At 35.2% G+C, this 23,672-nt stretch overlaps 1 protein-coding gene and 3 pseudogenes across 1 annotated transcript in view; 1 reads left to right on the top strand and 3 right to left on the bottom strand.

The window, feature by feature from the left end:
* Positions 1–23,672, top strand: part of EYS (eyes shut homolog) — a 1,764,056-nt gene that overhangs the window by 951,477 nt on the left and 788,907 nt on the right.
* On the bottom strand, positions 18,303–19,138 carry LOC102957573 (annotated as a pseudogene).
* On the bottom strand, positions 20,830–21,764 carry LOC102956267 (annotated as a pseudogene).
* Positions 21,839–22,967, bottom strand: LOC102957291 (annotated as a pseudogene).

Genomic DNA, 23,672 nt, shown 5'->3' with positions numbered 1-23,672 from the left:
TTATATTGATTTTTTCATTTCCCCATTTACTATTTATCCTCAAAATAGACATATTTTGAGTGATTTTAGTTCCAACATAATTTTGAAATTACAGATGAAAAGAGTTACTCATATTTATAAATGTAAAATATGTCATTTATCACAGTCATACAGCTGGTAATTTCTTGAGACATTACTCATCTCTGTGTCATCTCTAGGTCAAGAATATCAAAGCCTTAGCTCTTACTATTGCACACCCTTCTTATTACATACTACTCTCTCTTTATTTTTGTTAAGTTAAAATCATCTTCTGGAGAACTCCTCATGTAGTCAATTTCAGATCCATAACTACATACTAGACTGATGTTCCCTGAAAGAATCCAATTTTGTAATTCATCTAAAATAGTTCTACTTTGAGTTGTTTAAACACATCATTGAAATCTTAACTCTTCTGTTTTATTTGTTGATTCAAACACACAACTTCTCTGGTGTCTGGTTTTCAGTGTTTCATTGCTCAGATAATGATGTGTTCATTAAAATTTCCTAGTTGCTTAGTGTTCATTGTGGGCTTTAGCACTGAGATAGACCTAAAACATTCTATTAGTTGAATAGCAAAGAGAAGTGGTAAACACTATTTATTCCCCAAAGAAATTCAGCTATCTCATAAAGGCTTAGCTGATGTAAAATAATAATGTTCTGATGAATGGAGTCCTAAATGATTATTTCTAGTTATTTGCTCACTAAATGTGATTAGGGATTTTTTAAAAAAAGCTTTAAATAGCAAAGAATTACCAACAAAGAAATTTAGACAGTTGACATGTTGATACTGCAGTCTGCAGGCTCGTATGGAGCTTTTCCCATCCAGTATACATTCATTTGATTCAGAACTATTTAGCGCAGATAAACGATTGTCCTAACACTGAGAATATTACATGAGCTATAGTTGGCAATTGCGAAGAAGAACACAGATCACCACATTAACATTAAAATTTATATTTAGATAAATTATAATAGGCTGAAATCAGGAACTGGTTTGTAAAACATATTTTCATAGATATTTCCCTGATCAGCATGTTTTAATAATGTCATAATACTCTACTACCTCTTTGGATATTAGGGTATTTAAAATGGTTAAGGGTAAGTATAAATCTTAACGATATATTAGCTTTGTAATAATTCTTATGAATATAGTTTCTGTCTTTAGAAAGTATGCATTCCTTAAAGCCATTTTGAACATTAAAAAAAGTACATATTCTCATATGATTGTAACTCACAAGAGAAATAAAATTTTCAGTCCTAATTTCTCTTATTCTCTTGATTCTCACTCACTCCTTTACATTACATTTTTTTTTAACTCATACAAACTACTGTATTGAGATCTGGCCATCTTCAATTTTTAAAAAAAAAACTAAATAAATTCAATTAAAAGCACATCTAGAGTTTTTATGGCTCATAAAACCTAGATGTTCATTTATGAATCTAATTTCAGGCATAGCTGGATCCAGGTATGATATAGTCCAGAAATCATTTCTCTATTTTTTTTACTTTTTTCCCTCTATGCTATATTGGCTTTATTCAAAAGGGAACTCTATATACTTGATGGAAAACTGCTATTGATAACTTTGAGCCTCCATCTTCTCAGGCTACAATTTGAAAGAAAAATGAAATCATCTCCTAAGAAAACTAGTCAGCATTGCTTGAGTCAAATTCTCACCTCCAAACCAAACAAAATTCCACATTTATTTGATTTTCTCTCTGGACTATATGATCTGTACCATGTCAAGTGGCAAGACAATATAAGTCCTTAAGCAGTTCTATTGTGATGATACTGCTTTGGAAATTATATATATATATATATATATATATATATACACACACACACATATATATGTATATATAATATATAATATAATATAATTATATATATTTTTATATAATATAATAATATATTATAATTATATTATATAATATATAATATATTATAATTATATAATATAATATATAATAATATTATATTATAATTATATTATATAATATATAATAATATTATAATATTATTATATTATTATATATTATATAATAATATTATATAATATATAATAATATTATAAAATATATATAATATATATAATTATATATATATAATTCTTAAGAAAAAAACTATATCTATATCTGCCTGCTCTACCTGGTTTGGCAGATTTTCATTTCAACTCAACATTTTCCATAAAGTAGAAATGTCACATAGTTAACTGGAAGAGATGCCAGAAATCCTAAGCTTCTTGAACAAAGCTTCTAAATTTGGATTCTGAGCTGAGTGCCCCAATAGCCATTTATCTTAAATGAGACACTAAATGCTTAGTGATTACAAAGAACAGTAGGGAATATTCAAAAATAATTTTTTTGGTCTTCATCATGAAGTATAATAATGACTATTTTTCTACCCTTTGCATGAATTTTCAAATCTTCAGAGTTGGGTTTTCCCATATAATCCTTTTGCACAAAAATCATGCAGAGGAATTTTAAATTTATGTTAATTTTATAGCATAAACTTCTTCTTTTGGGGCTTACATAGTGAAAAATAGAAAAAAATGTATAATCCTAATAATTAACCATAATTTTAAAAGGCACAATGTTGACCAAGAAAGAGATTTATATATAATACTAGTGTCTGAAAGTGTAAACTTCTGTGAAGTTTCTGAAAATAGCTTTTAGTCTCTTTCTAAGACCTGCCTTATTTTTTTTTTCATATTTTAATGTTTAACTTTACTTCAGAATTCATGCCTATGCTTTTCATTCATGTGAGTGTATTCCTAGCATTTTTTCTCATTGTTATCTAGGGCTAGACTTCTTTTGATTTACAGATAAGAGGCAGGGATTATGAATTGTGTCTCCCAAATTTCATATGTGACTATTTGGAGATAGGGTATTTAAAAAATAATTAAGGTATAATTAAGGTAGAATGAGGTCATAGAAATGGGACCTAGTCCAATATGACTTATGTCCTTATAAGAAGAGATGCTGAAACAGACTGAGGGAAAATCACATGAAGACACCAGAAGACAAACATCTACAAGCCAATGAGAGAGACCCTCAGAAGAAACCAACCCTGCTAATACCTTGATCTTGGACATTGTATTCCAGAATTGTAAGAGAATAAATGTCTGTGTTTTAAGCCAACCAGTCTGTGTTACTTTGTTAGGTCAGCCATTGCAAAATAATAGAGTGGGTAAGGAAGTGAACAAGAAAGGAAATTCCTGAAGCAACCAAAGAACTGTTAAAAATATAAAATTGTTGGGGGTCCTGGGTGGCTCAGTCAGTTAAGCATCTGACTCTTGATTTCGACTCAGGTCATGATCTCATGGTTCTGGAGTTCAAGCCCTGCACTGGGCTCTGTGCTGACAACATGGAACCTGCTTGGGATTCTCTACCTCTCTGCCCTTTCCCGAGCTCTCCCTCTCAAAAATAAATAAATAAACTTAATATATATATAATTGTTGGGGTGCCTGGGTGGCTCAGTTGGTTAAGCATCCGACTTCAGCTCAGGTCATGATCTTGCAGTTCGTGAGTTCCAGCTCTGGCATCAGGCTCTTTGTTGTCAGCACAAAGCCCGCTTCAGGTCCTCTGTCTCCCTCTCTCTCTGCCCTCTGCCCCCCGCCTCTCAAAAATAAACATTAACATATATATAATATATATAATATATATAATATATATAATATATAATATATATTATATTTGTGTGTATATATATAAAAAAAATATATATATATATATGATTGTTAAAGTAAAAAAATAGCAGATTATGGGGCGCCTGGGTGGCTCAATCGGTTAGGCATCCGGCTTCGGCTCAGGTCATGATCTCGCGGTCCGTGAGTTCAAGCCCCGCATCGGGCTCTGTGCTGACAGCTCAGAGCCTGGAGCCTGTTTCAGATTCTGTGTCTCCCTCTCTCTCTGACCCTCCCCCGTTCATGCTGTGTCTCTCCCTGTCTCAAAAATAAATAAACGTAAAAAAAAAAATAAAAAATAAATAGCATATTAAATACCTTGGTTAATAATCTGACATTAAAATGGTATTTGGTAGAGAACTATGAACACCTGTGTCATGTTCTTAACACAGAGTGAAAATCCTAGAGTGAAAAATAATGGTCAGGGAAAATTGCTTGAAAGTTAGCATGCTTTTTTACTTCAAGGCTATTGCTTTCCCCGCCCACTCTCCAAATACAAACTATTTGATGATAGATGGTGTCAGGGAGGATTCTTTCAGCCCAAGATGAAGATAGTCTAAAAAATATACAGGCTGGATGATTCACTCCTTCTAGAAGTGTCCTAAAACACCAAAGTAATACAAATGTTAAAAATTAAAAGAACATGAAAAATGGAGAGAATTTGCTTGAGACCAGACAGTAGCTTTTTCTTGTAAAGGTAAAGTAACCAGTTGTGTGACATTTAGCGGATCTTAATAATTATAATTTTAAAAGTATATATTTACTGATTTTAATAAATATTAAATTTGTTAATTTGTGTATTTCATTAAAAACGCAATTGAAATTCTCAGTATTTTAAGTATAATAGAGAACCTGGTTATAGTTTCTTTGGGGAAGCAAGATGTAGCTTTCTATAACTAAACATCATTTCGAAAAGAAACAGTCTGTTAGAAATTTATTCTAGTATGTATATATACATTAAAGTTTGAGAAGCACTTACACATATCATGTTCTCTCACTGCTGTGTACTTATTTTAGAAATGAAAAATGAAAATATTTTATAGTAATTTCACAGCTATGAGTTTCATAGAGTTCATGACATTTTTCATTATCCTTCTTTTGCGTAAATGTGACTCTACTACATAAATCAGTTTCTATAATTGGAGCTTGGATTTGTTTTTTCTTTACTCAGTTTTCTAAAAACAAAATTGCAAACCAGAACGAATGATCCTCAGGAAATATACAGTTTGGTAAATAAGTAGAGGTCAGAATAGTTAATCAGCATTTTAATAAGCCTAATCGAAACCATAGATGCTCTTGAGAGAAATAAATTATCTGCATATAAAAAATCCCACAGGCATTTCTTAAAGTTCAGTTTATGCAGTGATTTATTAATTATGATCTGATTTAGGCTGATGAGTGGTCAGTTTTCTAATTCACTTCTATTATTTCCTGGAAAATTATAAAAGACATGCATGTTTGAGAATTTTTAACCATTTTAGCTATATTAACAACAATAAAGACTTTTAAAGAATTTCAGAAATTTCTGATTCCATGCTGAATTCGAATATACGTCCAAACTTTAATTAGCTTAAAATTAAACTCCAAAAAAGCAATTATCTAGAAAGAAATATACTTTATACATTTCTATTTCTCTGTTATGCCTTGTGGCAAGATGGAAAATATGTAATGCCATGATGCAACTCTTTTGTTATATTTTTAAAAAGGAAAGTAGAAAAATATAATTCTTAAAATGTATTTATTTTAGAGAGAGAAAGCATGAGCAGAGAGGGGTAGAGAGAGAGGAAGAAAGAGAATCCCAAGCAGGCTTCATGCTGTCAGTACAGTGTTCAATGCAGGGCTCGATCCCATGAACTTTGAGATCATGACCTGGCTGAGATCAAGAGCCGGATGCTTAACCCACTGAGCCACCCAGGTGCCTTAAGAAGTGTAATTTTTAAAATGCGTGTTCTTACTGTTAAGTAATTACAAGGGATCTTTCTTTCTCTGGGTATTTCTTATTTAGTGCAAATTTTCTAAATCCTGCTGCTATAGAATTGTATAGGAAATTTAAAAATTCACTTTTAATATTAACCCCAACTCAAACATGCCTCTTAAGTAAATACTACCTACAAATTGAGGAAACAAATTGAGGAATCATGAATCTTCCCCTTGGCAGAAAATGCAATATAAATATAAAGGAAACCAACTTAAAAGTAGAATTTAAATTCTTACCAAGGATTCAGGATCTTATAAAACTGACAAAAGTTCCATTGGAGAATTGCTTCAATCATAAACTATGCTGTGGACGTTAGATCTAGACTAGTTAAAACTGAAGAAGAGAAAATAAGAATGATTACATGAGAAGCCATTCAAAGGATAATAATTTATATATTAAAGATTAATCAAAGGAGAAGTAAAGGATGCAGTAAGAAAATATGGGGTATGTTTAGGTTTGGGGGCATGTCAGAAACCAAAATCTTATAATTTTATTTTATTTAACAAAGTACCCATTTTATTTTATTGTTTTTTTCAAGTTTTTACTTAAACACTGGGTATCTAACATATATAGAAAAATTGATTTCAGGTGTAGAATTTAGTGATTCATTACTTACATGTAATCAATATCCAGGGCTTGTCACACATGCCCTCCTTAATGACCATCACCCATTTAACACAGCCCCTACCAAGCTCCCTCCATCAACCCTCAGTTTGTTTTCTATAGTTAAGAGTCCCTTATGGTTTGCTTCCCTTTCTCTTTTTTTTTCCTTTCCCTGTGTTCATCTGTTTTGTTTCTTAACTTCCACCACATGAGTGAAATCATATGGTACTGTCTTTCTCTTAGTGATTTATTTCACTTAGCATAATACACTCTAGGTCCATCCACACCATTGCAAATGGAAAGATTGCATTCTTTGTGATGACTGAGTAATATTCTATTCTCTCGCGCGCGTGCTCTCTCTCTCCCTCTCTCTTCTCTCTCATATATATATATATATATATATATATATATATATATATATATATATATATATACACACACACACACACATCCATCAGTCGATGGATATTTGTATTTTTTCCATAGTTTGCTTATTATTAATAATTCTACTATAAACATCAGGGTGCATGTGCCCCTTGGAATCAGTATTTTTGTATTCTTTGGCTAAATACCTAGTAGAGCAACTGTTAGGTCATAGGGCAGTGCTATTTTTAACTTTTTGAGGAACCTCCATACTGTTTTCCAGAGTAGCTGCACCAGTTTGCATTTCTATCAACAGTGTAAGAGGGTTCTCCTCTTCTACACCCTTACTAATATTTTGTGTTTCCTGTGTTGTTAATTTTAGCCATTTTGACTGCTGCGAGTTGGCATCTCATCATGGTTTTGATTTGTATTTCCTTGATGATGAGTGATGTTGAGCATCTTCTCATGTGCCTGTTAGCCATCTGGCTGACTTCTTTGAAAAAAATGTCTGTTTGTGTTTTCTGCCCATTTCTTAACTGGATTATTTACTTTTGGGGTGTTAAGTTTGATAAGTTCTTTATAGATTTTGGATACTAACCCTTTATCCAATATGTCATTTTCAAATATCTTCTCCTATTCTACAGGCTGCCATTTAGTTTTGTTGATTGTTTCCTTCACCGTGCAAAAGCTTTTTATCTTGATAGTCCAAATAGTTCATTTTTGTTTTTGTTTCCTTTGCCACTGGAGATGTGTCTAGTAAGAAGATGCTCCAGGGGCGCCTGGGTGGCTCAGTCGGTTAAGCGTCCGACTTCAGCTCAGGTCACGATCTCACAGTCCGGGAGTTCGAGCCCCACATTGGGCTCTGGGCTGATGGCTCAGAGCCTGGAGCCTGCTTCCGATTCTGTGTCTCCCTCTCTCTCTGCCCCTCCCCCGTTCATGCTCTGTCTCTCTCTGTCTCAAAAATAAATAAACGTTAAAAAAAAAATTAAAAAAAAAAAAAAAAAGAAGATGCTCCAGCTGAGGTGAAAGAGGTTGCTGTCTGTGTTCTCCCCCAGCATTTTGATGGTTTCCTGTCTCACATTTAGGTCTTTCATCCATTTTGAGTTTATTTTTGTGTATGGTGTAAGAAAGTGGTACATGCTCATTCTTCTGCATGTCTCTGTCCAGTTTTCACAACACCATTTGTTGAAGAGACTCCCCCCCCCCCCCCCCGACCCGCCACCATTGGATATTCTTTCCTGCTTTGTCAAAGATGAGTTGACCATATAGTTTTGGGTCCATTTCTGAGTTCTCTATTCTGTTCCATTGATATATATGTCTGTTTTTGTGCCACTACCATATTGTCTTGTTGACTACAGCTTTGTAATATAGCTTGAAGTCCAGAATCAGGATGCTTCCAGATTTGCTTTGCTTTTTTCAGGATGGCTTTGGCTATTTGGGGTCTTTTGCAGTTCCAAATTTAATATTGTTTGTTCTAGCTCTGTGAAAAATTCTGGTGGTATTTTGATAGGGATTGCATTAAATGTGAAGATAGCTTTGGATAGTATAGACATTTTAACAATATTTGTTCTTCTTATCCATGAGCATGAAATGTTTTTCCATTTCTTTGTGTCCTATTCAATTTCTTTCATAAGTCTTCTATAGTTTTTAACACATAGATCTTTTACCTCTTTGGTTAGGTTTATCCCGAGGTATGTTATATTTTTTGGTGTAATTGTAAAAGGGATCAATTCCTTGATTTGTTTTTTCTGCTATTTCATTATTGGTGTATAGAAATGCAACAGATTTTTGGACATTGATTTTATATCCAACTCTGCTGAATTCGTGTCTAATAATTTTTTTGGTGGAGTTTTTGGGTTTTCTACATAGAGTATCCTGTCATCTGCAAATAGTGAAAGTTTGATTTCTTCCTTGCTGGTTTATACGCCCTTTATTTCTTTTTCTTGTTTTATTGCTGAGGTTAAGACTTCCACTTCTTTGTTAAATAACAGTGGTTAGAGTGGACATCCCTGTCTTGTTCTTGACTGTATAGGAAAAGCTCTGTTTTTCCCATTGGTAATGATATTAGCTGTGGGTCTTTAGTATGTGAACTTTATGATGTTGAGTTATGTTTCCTCTATCCCTACTTTGTTGAGGGTTTTAAGTGTATTTTTGTGCAACCTCAGGGAAACTTTGGAAATGCATATATTTTAATGTTTTAAGACTTTTTCATAATTTAATGTGAAATTATGATCCTCTTTTTAGTTTTTTTTACACCTTATAATTCTGTGATAGCTTTCATCATATGTACATAGATAGATATAAATACAAACATACATATATACCATATGGCTCATGTGTACATAGTTCTTGAAATAAAATACATTTGAAATATTAAAATGTGGAATGTTAAACAGCTCTAACACACCATCTCTCCAACATTACTCAGATAATTACTGTTTATTCACAGAAAAGTAGTACAAAACTTTATCTCTTTATGAGATGACCTTAATTTCTCTAGCAACATACATATATGTATCCATATACTGAGACAAATGCCAGAACATATAAGACATCTGTTAAATGTAATATGGGAGTGAAGGGTAGGAGGAAAAATCTGGTTGTTGGAAGAAACTGTTCTTCCAGGGATGTGTAGTCATAACAGAGGTCTGGACACTGCTTCATAAGGAATAGGTTGAGAATGTTAGCAAGTTTCCCAAGGAAATGGGAAAATTTTGTGACAAAATAAAATGTATTTTCAAAGGCTTAGAACATGGATTTGAAAGCCCATGGGTTTCTGCTGTTAAGAGAATGTCATACAGTGATTGGAAGAATAAGAAAAAGGTATTTGTCATCACTATAATGATACTCTGGCAAAATGTTTGACACTTTGCATGTAAAAAAAATAATGGTGGTTCAAGGTAATTTACTTTTTGCTAATAGAACTTTTGAAAAATCAAATGAGTTTCTTCGTAAAGTCATGTGTTCTTTAATTTTGGAAAGGTCCTGAAGAATCCAACTATTTCTTGAATATGTTATTTAGGATATTCCAGTACTAGAAATTGTGGACTTTAAATAAAACTTTAAAAAGATTTCATCAGAAAATTCTTCCATACCTGGGTATCTGAGTGCATCAGGATTTGGAATGGGGAATATTGTTTCCAGTGAAATCTCCTAAAATTGTGCCTGCCAAGTGGCTTTTTTTTAATTGAAGTATAATTAACATACAGAGTTATATTAGTTTCAGGTGTATAATATAACGTTTCGAAAATTGTATACATTTCTCAGTGTTCATCAAGATAAGTGTACTTTAATTCTCTATATATTTCACCGATCCCCCTTTTCATCTCCCCTCTGGCAATGACCAATTTGTTCTCTGTATTTAAGCTTTCATTTTTTTTGTTTATCTCTTTTTTGTTTATTCATTTGTTTTGTTTCTTAAATTGTATATATGATGAAATTATGTGGTATTTGTTTCTGAATGACTTATTTCACTTAGCATTGTACCCTCTAAATCCATCCACTTTGTTGCAGATGGCAAGATCTCATTTTTTTTTTTTCATGGCTAAGTAATATTATTCTCTCTGTGTACACACACACACACACACACACACACACACACACCCCTCATATTTTTTTATCCATTCATTAAGGATGTTATATAGGCTGTTCCTGTATCTGGCTATTGTAAATAATACTGTGATAGCGGTGCATGTATGTATCTTTTCAAATCAGTATTTTTTATTTTCTTTGGGTAAATACCAAGTAGTGAATTTTTTAATTTAAATTTAGGCCAAATAGAGAGTTCCAATCACTGGTAGCCTAAAAATAATATCTATCTTGTATCGTGTTTTGGGGATTGACAAATGTATGTAAATGATCTTGCAACATGCCTTGTACATAGGTAGAAATTTTACCCATTGTTACTATATAATAGTATTTTGCGAGCTGGAATATAGCAGTTTATTATAAATAAGCAAAGTTTCTGAATAATAATTGAGAATTTTGCCTTGATAAAATCATTCTGATCATAATAGAGTAATATAGACATAGTGGTACAGGTTATAATAGATTAAGATAAGTTTCATTGCCCAGGTTGGTTCTGGTTGTTTGCATATTATCTCTTAAAAATAATTCCCAGGGTAAGAGTCTTCTTTATTTTATGTTAAATGAATTATTCCTAAAAGCAGAATGTAGAAGAAAAAACTTTCTCTTAACATAAGATCACAGTGTAGTTTAAGTGTATTGATTTCTTTTTCCCATTTTTTTTTCTTTATTTTTAGGAAGTTATTTAACATACAAAATAGGTTGGGGCTCCATATGTGGCATTTGTAGCAGTTGCTTTCGTTGCTTTTATCCCATTGCATCTGTGCTGGGAAGTTCCTAAACACATTTACTATATCTCACTTCAACCTCTACTGTTATACCTTATACTTTTTTTTTTTTTTGGAAGCTGAGGGATCTCAGTGAGCATACACACCCATTAGCCCCTCATAAATCAATCTAGACTATGAATATGTTAATACCATGGGGACAACCCTTGACTAATGGGCAGTATGAGTCAGTGGACAATTGCTCTGGTTCTCAATCATTCCAGAACACCTTCTATTGTGCCTTCTCCACACATCTTCAGATGGTCCTCATTGAATGCATAGTTACATATTGCTATATAACAAATTGCCCCCCCACTAAGTCCAGTGGCTTAGAACAGCAAGCATTCATTATCTCACCATTTCTGTGATTCAGGAATTTAAGAGTGGCTTATCAGGGTGATTCTAGCTCAGGATCTTTCATTAGGTTGCAGTCAAGTCATTAGCTGGGTGAGTCATATGAAGGACCTGTATGGGGCTAAAGGTCCTCTTCCAAGTACACTCATGTGATTGTTGGCCAGAGAATTTACTTCTTCTCCATACGGCCTTTTTCATAGATACTTGAGTATCTTCATGACACAGCAGTTGGCTTGCCTGAGAGAACCAAAGAGAGAAGAATGAGGAAGCCACACTTTGACCAGATGCTGGCTACACCTTAGCAATGAATTATGAAGTAGAGCCTACACTCGATGAGACAAGAATTAGGGTCTTTGCTTTGAAAAGGATGAAGAGTTTTAAAACCACTACAGTGGGACTGAGCACCATTACACACAGTGGCAAAGAACTAAATAGTATATTCCTAGATGACTCTCTTACGTCCCTGTTTCATTTTCCCTACTTCTTCATTGTTGCTTATTTGCATCACCTCCCAAATAAGCAGCCTGTGTTTAAGTCCTTGTCTCAGTTTCTGCAGGTACAGCATCCTAAATCAAAACAACTTAGTAGTCTGAAACTTAAATAAACTCTCAAGAGTCAAATATGAAGCAATGTTTTACTGAAAACTTATATGAAATAAAATTCATTGTGAGTTTTGTGCATTCATAATCACTGAGAGAGTTGTAGTTATTATTGCTTCCTTTTATCTAAATTATTTTGCTCTCCATATATATAATTTCAGCAGCTATTTAGACAATATTCTGATTTGTAAAGTGGTCTCACAAAACTTAGATTTTTGTTGTAATAATTGCCTTCAGGGAATATTCTCTTAATTTGTATGCATAATTAATAGTAAATGACAATAGAATTAATCAGGATAAAAGTAAAAATGTTAAATTAAAAATGGCCTTCAGGATTCATAATTTAGGAAATACTAATAAAAGTACTTATTTTTCATATTAATTAGGATTATACTTTATGCAATTTACTTAAGGCTATAATAAAATTAAGTTACACATTTACAAATACATATAATAATTCAGATTTCAGTCTATCACCATTTCTGCAACAAATCAATCACAAGAGTTTAAAATTCCTATGTTTTTAAATATTTAGAAGATACAGTATGCTCAAATGAATAGTACAGAAAATAAGTAACATAGCCTAATATCTTTTGAACAAATGATCAAGGCCATTGTGTTCAGGTCATTGGTTTTGCCTACTCACTAGGATATCCCCAACTTTTCAACGTGGTGTTCCTGTTGTGTTTCCCAGGAATTAGGTAGTTTACTATATCAAAATATTGATATAAGCAAAAGGAGCAAAAAAAGTCAATGTGTGAATCCATAGTCATTCACATGAATATATTAAGCAAAAATATTTGGATTCCTAGATCTAATTCAGTTATATAACCATTTCAGTTCCAGTCTAATTACCTAATATATCATCCAGGACTAAGAAGGCATCAGAACACAATGATAAGAGAGATGTAAAATAATTTTATTTTGTTTTATTTTGCCTATGGCTATTCTCCAGAAGTGTGGTTATTTATATGAAAATAAGCCAACAATTCCAGAATGTGTGAATTTTTGACTAAGATATAAGTAAATACACAAAATTAAGCAGAGCATATGAATTCCTAATAACTAAGTGCAATCAGTTATGTAACCTGTAAAGGAAATATCTAACATTCAGAGGGATAGATACTACATATTTTGGTATATTCTATATATTTCATATTTTTAATTTTTTTAATGTTTTTTTATAGAGACAGAGCACTAGTGAGGGAGGGGCAGAAAGAGAGAGAGACACAGAGTATGAAATAGGTTCCAGGCTCTGAGCTGTCAGCATAGAGCCTGACGTAGGGCTTGAACTCATGAGCTGGGAGATCATGATCTGAGCTGAAGTCAGACACTTAACCAACTGAGCCACCCAGGCACTCCATAATTTGGTATATTCTAAAGCAAATGGATTTATGTAAGGTTGTCACTAATTATTAGAGGGGAAAAAAGGTAGATCACAGAAAAGAACTGTGAGGATTCTGAAATTGTATAAAGTGATTTATTTGCATATTTGATAGTTTTTAGCTATTCTAACTTGAGAATTATTGGCTTCAGCCAGGTTCCAGATATTGAATAAATGATCAGCTTCTGAGCATTTGTAGTTAATATTTTAATGTTGATGTTTTGCAAATGCAAAAAAAGATACTAAAATATGGTTGCTTCCTTAATACTTATTAAATAACATCCTACTAAATTATGGTATTCAAATCTGGCAAATGGAATATTAGAGATCGTGACTATACTACTTTCTAAATTGGAAAGTAAATATTTTGAAGTAAAGTAAGAGTTTAATAATGTAAGTTGAATTAAGTCTTATTAAAACTCAATTGTAACACATCTCAACTAAAAAAGGTTTGAATAGAACTGATTGTGTGGGAGGGAGGGAAATTCAGTTTTTAAATACTACTTATTATTTCTTACCCCATTGGATGATACCAGGCATTATTTTATTTGTTTTACATGTTTGCAGACTTTGTTATGTGCCTCAGAGTTTAACTTGATTAATTCCCCAAGTGGTTATTTTGGTGTGGTGGAATCCATAGAGATCCCCACAAACAAGAACAATAACAGACATGGATTATGTTTCACTCTGTTTAAGAGAGAAGAACAGGAACATAATGGGATAGAAATACCACAATGTTGATCTTAGTAAATGTGAAATAAAAATAGCCATATCAAAAGGACAGTATCTACAACTTCAGTGGGATCTGCAGGAAGAGCTTGTTCAAGAGGTAGTGACCAGCAGAGTGCTTATAGAAGAGTGGCCAGGAAAGGTTGTTAACAAAATAGCTACAAACCATACTTAATGATTCTATTTGCAACTTGTCTCCAACAGGTGATGAAGTAGTATTTCCCAATTTGAATCATCATTTGAGGGTAGCTCCTACCACTTGTTAATAGAAGTCCAAACTAACTTTTTTGCACCAAGTACTCAATGGAAGTATGATGTTGTGTCTCTATGAAAGTTTCTTTTGAGTTCTCATTAAAATAAATTTGCTTTCAGTGTTTTAAATTGCTACGCTTCATAATTAATTTGTGTTTTATGGCCTTTCCCCTAGTTTTGTAGATCAAGTCTTGCATTAAAAACTCGATGTGACAGTTTCATAATTTAGTAGTTTCTTACTAGTGTTTTAAAAGACTTTTTTTTAGCAGTTTTAGGTTCACAACAAAATGCAGAGGAAGATACAGAGATTTCCCATATTTCCCATCACCTCCTGCCCCCACACATGCATGATCTCCCCCATTATTAGCATCACTCACCAGAATGGTAGATTTGTTATCAAGGATGAGCCTACATTGACACATCATAATCACCCAAAACTATAGTTTACCGTAGGGCTCACACTCAGCATTGTATATTCAATGGTTTAAATATGTATGTGTGTGTCTGTGTGTGTGTGTATAATGGATATATATATCCGTTATATGGATATACACTCAGCGTTGTATGTTCAATGGTTTGAATATATATATTACATATAAATATATTCAATACATATAGATAATATATATTCAATATATATGGATATATATCCATATATCCATTATAATATGCAGAATATTTTCACTGCCCTAAAAATCCTCTGTACTCTGCCTGTTCATCCCTTCTCTCCCTCCCCATCACTGGCAACCAACTGATCCTTTTATTCTACTCATAGTTTTGCCTTTTCCAGAATGTCATATAGTTGAAATCTTACAATACATAGCCTTTTTGGATTAGCAATATGCATCTAAATTTCCTGCATGTCTTTTTATAGCTTTATACTCTTTTTTGCAGTACTGAATAATATCCCATTGCTGTAAATAGGCCTTTAATAATGTGATTAAGTGTGGGAAGAGGGGAAGCATTCCATAGTCCTATGATTAGGGTCAGTCTTTTGGTGAGTATGTCTCTGGACTGTGAACTTCACAAGTGTTTCTCAGATTACATAGGTGGGATGGAATGGCTAGAGTGGGATGGAGTTGGGTATTTCCCTTTCCCCACATGGAAGGCTAAAATTAATTGGAGTTTGGTATTTCCCTTCCCTAGGTGAGTTAGGTTCTGATAATACCCTAGCAAGGTAGACTCTTGTTAGCTAGCTTCTCCTGAGGGCAGCCCTTATTAAGAACAATGTTCTGGGGGTGCCTGGTGGCTTAGTCATTTACGTGTCTGACTCGTGATTTCTGCTCAAATCATGATCTCATGGTTTCTGGGATCGAGCTGCGCATCAGGCTCTGTGCTGGGCGTGGAGCCTGCTTGGGATTCCCTGTTTCCCTCTATCTGTGCCCCTCCCTTGCTCCTACTCTCTCTTTCTCTCAAAGATAAATAAATGAACATTTTTAAAAAAAGCAGAATGTTCTGGTGTATTTCAACATGGTAACTTCCCCCCCCCCTTCCCTTGTCAGAAGCAGGAGGAGGTTTTTCTCTGATATTTACTGTTGGAACATGGTCAGGCTTCTGGGGGTAAATCTCAAAATATTGTGGGACCTTCGTATGACTCAGTCCCTGCACAATTTTCTCTCTCAGACTTGTTCCACACCAAGCCTCTAGCAATGCATCAATTAAAGCTCAAGCTTTCTTCTCAGGCTCTGGTGCCTATCTCAATTTCCTCGTGTGAGTCTCTATGCCAGTAACCCAGGACTCCCTGTATTCCCCTGTCTCTTCAGTGTTGGGATCAGTGGTTTGCCCCATTCCCTCCCTCTCTTGTGGACCAGGAATAGTTTAATTTTTCAGTCTGTTCAGCTTGTTATTTTTTAGGACAGAGGTGTATTATTAGTTCTTTAATACATTTTTTTTGTATAAACAAACCAGGTACATCATTTCAATATGTCAGAAATCCCATTAAGATGTTTCTGAGGTAAATAGATATATTTGAGATTAAATTGCCTATAACAGCAATAAAAATAGCTCAATTATTTGATATATTAAGGATTATTCTTAGTCATGGTATAAATATTTTTGTAGAGTATAGGGCTAAAAACTTATGCATTTCTATATTTTAAAGATGGGTGGGGAGCTTGGGTGCCTCAGTTGGTTGAGCATCCAACTCTTGATTTTGGCTTAAGTTATAGTCCCAGAGTCATGGGATCAGGTCCCACACTGAGCCTGGAGCTTGCTTGAGATTCTCTCTCTTTCTCCCTCTGCCCCTCTTCCCCTCCCCCCTCTCCCATTCTCTCTCTAAAACAAAAAGCAAAACAGTAAGAGGATGTATAGAATCTTTTCATTATTCAAGCTAAGAATATAAAGATGACACAACCTTGCAAAAAGAGTAAAAGTTTAATGATAAAAGTTTAAATTAAAATTATAAGCCATTTGCAGATTACAAGAAGAGGACTGTATTCAAGCCTGAAATCAACAAGTGGGGATCATGCCAGGAGAGCAAGCCTGGTTTAACATTCATAAACCAATCTATGTAATTAATTAATCATATTCACAAATAATTTAAAAAACATATAATCATATCAGTCATATTAGCATATCATGTATCATTTGACCATATGATATTAACAGATGAATAAGAAAAACCATAAATTATAATATTAGATGCACAGAAATCATCTGAGAAAAGTCAAAGTTCATTCATGATAATGGCTGTCAAAAAACTAAGAATTAGTAGGAACTTCCTTAACCTAATAAAATATTTACAGATAGGACAAAAAGAAATTGATCTGTCTTTATTCACAGATGGTATAATTGTCTTTGTGGGATACTCCAAAGAATCTACTTTTTTTTTTTTTTTTTTTTTCAAAAACCACCCCTGGAACTAATAAGATGCTTTAACAAGTTTGCAAGATATAAGGTATACAAAAATCAATTGCTTTCTAGCAATGAACATTGGTATATTGGAAAGAAAGAAACAAAAAACAAATACCACTTACAAAACAACCATCCCAAAATAAAAGACGTATATATAAATCTAACAAAATACCTATAACATCTGTATGTGGAAAACTGCAAAACACTCATGAAATAAACATGATCTAATAAATTGAGATATATTTCTTATTCACAATCTAAGTAAGTGGAGAAATGTTTATTCACTTATTCTGAGAGAGAGAGAGAGCATGAGCTGGGGAGGGGCAAAGAGGGAGAGAGAATCTCAAGCAGGATCCACACTATCAATACAGAGCACAATATAGGGCTTGAACCCATGAACCATGAGATCATGACCTGTGAAATCAGGAGTCGATGCTTAACTGACTGAGCCACCCAGGCACCCCAATGGAGAAATATTTCTTACTAATTAGAACACTCAATATTTTTAAGATGTCATTTCTTCCCAACTTGTTTTCTCCCCGACTTGATCTATAGATTAAAAACAATACCACTCAAATCTCAGCAAAGTTTATATACATAATAAGGCTTATTATATACACATATAGTTGTATATATTCTTCCTTAAGCTAGGAATGCATATACATATGATATATATATATATTTACGTATATATATACACACACATATATACATATACATATATATACACACACATATATATACATATATATATATATTGAACCAAGTTTTTTAATTTTTAATTAAAAACTTGGTTTTAATTTTTAAAACCAAGTTTTTAATTTTATTTGCAAAAGGCAGTAAAAACATATATACAGGACATATGAAATTCCAATGCCATCAGTAGGACCCAACTCCTGCAGTTTACCTGTGTGGAATCTTTGCCAAAGGCTGGTCTGCAAACAGGCAGGCAAGCAGGATGAAAGCATTCCTTTGATTGCTAGAATTTCTCGCAATAATAATAATAATTAAGGGAACCTTCCTTTAGCTGGATACTGCATAAATAGGCAACACAGCTAATCAAAATGTAAACATATGGTTTTCTGACACCGGTATAGCAATTCAAAACTAGTTGCAACCAGAATAATTTCTAAGTTATCCTACTATAGGGATTCTTGCACTTTGCTTCTCTGCTGCATGATCCCTATGAATCTTCTCCCAGTCATCATCTTCTCGACCTTAATCAAATGTCTCAGGGTGTAATTTGTCTTTGGGGCATTCTTCAAAGTAACTGTGAACATATTTTCCCACAAACCACCCTGTGTATTCTTAAGGCATCTTGCATCCCAGGCCATTATATTGTACGTTGTAGTGGTGCTTTAACCAGTAGTAGAGGTAGTGGATATTGTAGTCACATTTCCAAGGGTATCTCTGAGCCACAAGAGTTGCAAAAAATACAAGTCTTCTAATACACCACAATCATAGTTTTGTAGACTTTTGTTTGATAATTCTAACTCTTCTAAATGTGTGAATCCTAAAAAAGCACCAGTATCTATGAATTCAATACCATTGCTGCTGAGGTTTAATTTTTTTAGCTCATGAATATCTTCAAACTCCTTGGGTCAAAGCTGGTTGATTTCATTGTATGACAAGTCAAGTTTAACAATGTCTGGAGGGATATTGTTTGGAACTTTCTTCCACTCTTTCTGTTTGCAGTCCAGCGTTTGTATGGGAAACATGTAATTGTAGCAAAGAGAAGAGTCTACCTCGGGCTTGATGACTGGGGGTCTCCCTGACATTGGGGTTTCAGGTCTAATTGTTCCCTTTCTTCTTCATTTCATAACTGTTCAATGTTTATCTGCAGCAACTTTTGATTTTTAGATCTTGTGGGCTTTCACACTTGGTGTAGTTCCCCAAATCCGGGTTTCTTGGAATCCGCAACATTGAAATAAGCATTTCCATCTCATGAGTACATGCCACGGGTTGTCATATATATATGACAGATAGATAGATAGATAGATAGATAGATAGATAGATAGATAGATGAGTGATAGCAAGTTCCCCTCTAAAATTTAAAACTACCAAATCCATGACACCAAAGTAATGTGTGGTCATGGGCTGATTAGTCATTAGTCCTTCGAGATGTCCCATTTGAGATAATAGTAGGATTGCAGTAAAGAATTGAAATGGCCCCAAAATAGGAATCAAATGCCAGGTAAAGTTCCAGTATAGAAACCCCTATGTTGAGATGAGCCCGGGGCAAGAAGAGGTACATGTTCAAGCAAGGATTGCTGGTTTCTCCAGGCTAGGTGATAATATACATGTTCAAGCAACAATACACACACACACACACACACACACACACACACACACATACACACACACATATATATGTCTCATCTGTATGTCATATATATGACATATATATGTCATATATATTTGTCTCATATGTATGTCATATATATGTCATATATATGTCTCATATGTATGTCATTGATATGACATATATATAACATATAGCATATATATTTCATGTATATATGTCATATATATATATATATTTCACATTCCTACATTCCATTTTCAGAGATTAAACATTGAGAAATCTTGTTCACATGCATAACTATAGGGAAACAGAAGGAGGTTTTTTTTTTTAAGTTTATTTATTTTGAGAATGGAGGGAGGGGCAGAGGGAAACTCCCAAGCAGGTTCAGCACCAGCTCAGACCCCACATGGTAATGGAACTCACAGTGAGATCACCACATGAGCTGAAATCAAGAGTCAGCCAGATAACCAACTCAGCCACCCAGGCGCCCCTAGAAGGAGTTTTATTATACCAATATCACTCACTTCTTTAAACGCCTTCCAACAAATCTGCCAAAAATCACACCTTTATCAGTAATCAAAGAACCTGTTTTAATGATCTTTCACCTAACAGACTGTTAGCTACTCCTTCAGTTTTCTCTCAAGACAATATATATATGAATTATATATATTATATATATGTGAAATTTATCACGTAGCCTTGAGAAACCAGCCATCCTTGCTTACCTCTTCTCACTCCCGACCATCTCAACATGGGGGTTTCTATACTGGAACCAAATATTTATATATATATGTATACATATATATTTATATATATATGTATATGTATATATATATATGTACACACATATATGTATATAAAACTGTATGTGTATATTACTGTACATAAAACAGATTTGCATACACATATATAATAAAATAATGGTCTTACATTATTTTATTATATATGTGTATGCAAATCTGTTTTATGTACAGTAATTGGCTGTATCAAATAATCATACCAAAGCCTTCTACTGGTAATCTTCCTCAGATAGGTTCAAGTGAAATTCGGCATTTGTGTACTTCGTGGACTACATACTTGAGACTTCGTTTCTGATTTTAGTTTTCAGGCCATGCACACAATTCAAAATATACACAAACTGGGTTAAGGCGATAGAAGTGGGCTGAAATAAAGCACAGGATTTGGAACAAGTAAACTGTATATTTTGATTGCGTTAGAGCCACAATGTGACCAGCAAATGCTGTGCATGTCTCAGGGCTCTTTTACTGTAGTGTCAGGGGCTTCTGAACATCTACGGTGATTGCGTGGTGGGTGGACAAACAGTGTATATGACCTGCTGGACGCTTAGCTGAGGGCTCATTTCTTCTCTACCTCTCTTTTCTTGGATTCTTGTTTCAGTCTGTCATCACCAAGGCAGCCTGGATTGCATCTTCCACCAGGATGGAACAGTGCAGCTTCAGGAGGGGAAGGCAGAGCTCCTTGGCAATGTCTGAGTTCTTGATGGTCAGGGCTTCCTCCACTGTCTTCCCTTGTACCCATTCTGTGGCTAATGACACAGTTGCAGAACCCATTCTGTGGCTAATGAGGCAGTTGCAGAACCACAGCCAAATGTTTTAAACTTGGCATCCACAGTCGTCCCTTTTTCATCTACTTGAATCTGTAATTCCATCCAGTCACCACATGCTGGAGCTCCCACCAATCCATATCCAACATTTTTTGATGTCTTGTCAAGGGAGCGCACATTCCTCAGATTTTCACAGTGATCAACAACTGTCTTGTGATAGAGCCGGGTGGGAGCTGACAGCTGCCAAGCAGACAGATGCGGGCTTCAGAGCGGCAGGGCGGACCCTGCCCGCCTCAGAAGGCCGGCTCCAACCGCTGCCGTCTTGTGGGCTTGCGCCTGCACAGGCTAAGCAGAAGACAGTTATGTTTTTTGTTTGTTTCTTTGTTCACGATTTTTGGTTTAAGTAAACACTTTTCCTGGTTCACACTGTTTCGTAGGGACTGTTTGAAACTAGACACATTCTTAATTCCCCATGGACTATACATACCTTTATTACCCCAACTGCAAACAATAAAAAACAAAATAATTTAAGCCTGTTGTCCTTGCTGGAAACAACATTTGTATGACATAGACTCTACACAAGAACTTCATAGTCATAGCTTCTCTGCCATTCAACAGAGTCCGTCTGTAGTCCCTCATGGTAATGTAGGGAAAATACCAACAAATCACAACAGATGGGATGCAGAGAGGCGTACACACGGACCTGAGGACCTCGCACAGCAGTCATGAGCACGTGCTGAGGAGGACAGCCATTCCCACTGTCATGTTACTTTGCAGACCGAGGAAAGGACAGGCAGGTGATCAAATCAAACCCCTTGTTTTCAGGGAGCTATGTCTGTTGATGGTACTCGCTAGTGCATTCATATTATTCAGTCCTACAGTGGCTCCCATCAGCCCTTGCAGAGTCCCAAGAGAGGTCAGAGAATTCATGGCTGCACCAGCACTGGAGTTGGGGGTTGAAGCAGCCACTGGACTTACGAGGGCTCCTGGGGTGCTGCTCGTGGTGGACAAAGGGTTTGCTTGGTGGTGGTGGCTGAGGTCTGGGCCTTAGCTGCTGCTGCTGCCACCATTGCCAGGTTCTGTAACTACAGGGCATTCATACCAGCCATCTGCTGAATGCCACTGAACGCACCCAGGTTGCTGGAGGAGGTGGCCTGCTGCAGAGGCGCCAGGTACTGTGGGGTGAGTCTGCCCAGACTTGTCAGGTTCCCCCAGGCAGCAGTGTTGAACTGTTGCATCTGCCATGCCAGCTGCTGTTGGAGGCGCCTTTGCTCTTTGTCCTTCTGAGTGTCTGCGAACTTGACTATGACGGGTGAGGAGCAGCCCTCCATGGTCTGAGACTGATGCATGGCTTTGATTGCATTCTGTGCCATTGCCCTTACAGAAAATGTGACAAATGCACAGCCTCGACTCAGCCCGTCGGGTCCCAGGACAATCTGGCATTCTTCTATCTGGCCAAATGGAGAAAACATCACTGATATCATTCTCATTACATTTCTTCAAAACCATTCCTATGAACAATTTTCGGTCTTCCATGGCGTCTGACTTTTCGCTATCTGTAGGTTTCAGCTGAATGGGATGATATATCCCATGTAAAGTTTTAATATTCTGCAGTGCATTCTGGGCCTCAAGTGCAATTTTTCTTGTATAAAATGTTACCAAGCAACAACCTTTACTCTGGGGAGGGTTCTGACTCCAGTCGGGGAGGATGCTGATCTGGTAGATGGCTCCGTAAGGCTCAAAAAGTTCTCCCAACTTCCTTTCCAACCAGGACTGGGGATCTGTCCAACAAACTTCTTAATGGGACCTGGGTCTGGTTGGTCTGAGTGATCCAAAGCACTTTTCATCTGTTGGCTGTGCTGTTAATTCTGTCAGGAATTAGCAGGCAGCCCTCAACCATCTTGTCAGGGAGAAAATCCAGCTTGAAGGCAGAAGTTGTGTGCTCAGCACGTGCTCTGCGCTCTGGTGCAGGATGGGGGGGAAAGGGGGCTTTTTTTTTGTAAATTATCCAAAATGATTTCTTTATTGAGTTTACATAACTACATAGACTTCACAGTTCTATGGCATATTTATATTTAGCTACAGTCACAAATACATTTTAACATTCACAATGATGAGCATCATCATCACCATTCCAATAAACAAAACTTATGTATGAATAAAGAAAAATTATGTTGTAGATACTTGCCCCTTAAGGAAATATAGTATAACTCTTCACCCCTAAGTGTGGGATGTATATGGCTACTTCCTTCTAAAGGGTATACTTGATATGACTTAATGAAAATGAGTTTTGCTATCCTTATCCCTAATACTCCTATCACCAGTAAAATCATGACAATACCATCAAACAAGCCCAAGTTGAAGGACAGCAACAAATACTTCTCAGAACTCTGGAGTTTATTAAAAAAAAATTGAAAACTAGGTGGCACAGTTGGTTAAGCATCCAACTCTTGGTTTTAGCTGGTCATGATTTGGTGGTTGCATGAGTTCAAGCCACATTTCAGCTCTGTGCTAGTGGTGGGGAGACTGGTTGGGATTCTCTCTCTCCCTCTCTCTGCCCCTGCCCTACTCACAATGTCTTGGTTTTTCTCAAATGAAATAAAACTTTAAAACAAAGACAATAAGTATAAGAAAC

The sequence above is a fragment of the Panthera tigris genome, chromosome B2, assembly GCF_018350195.1.
Source record: "Panthera tigris isolate Pti1 chromosome B2, P.tigris_Pti1_mat1.1, whole genome shotgun sequence".
NCBI classification, from domain to species: Eukaryota; Metazoa; Chordata; class Mammalia; order Carnivora; family Felidae; genus Panthera; species Panthera tigris.
This window is presented reverse-complemented; position numbering and strand designations above follow the sequence as displayed.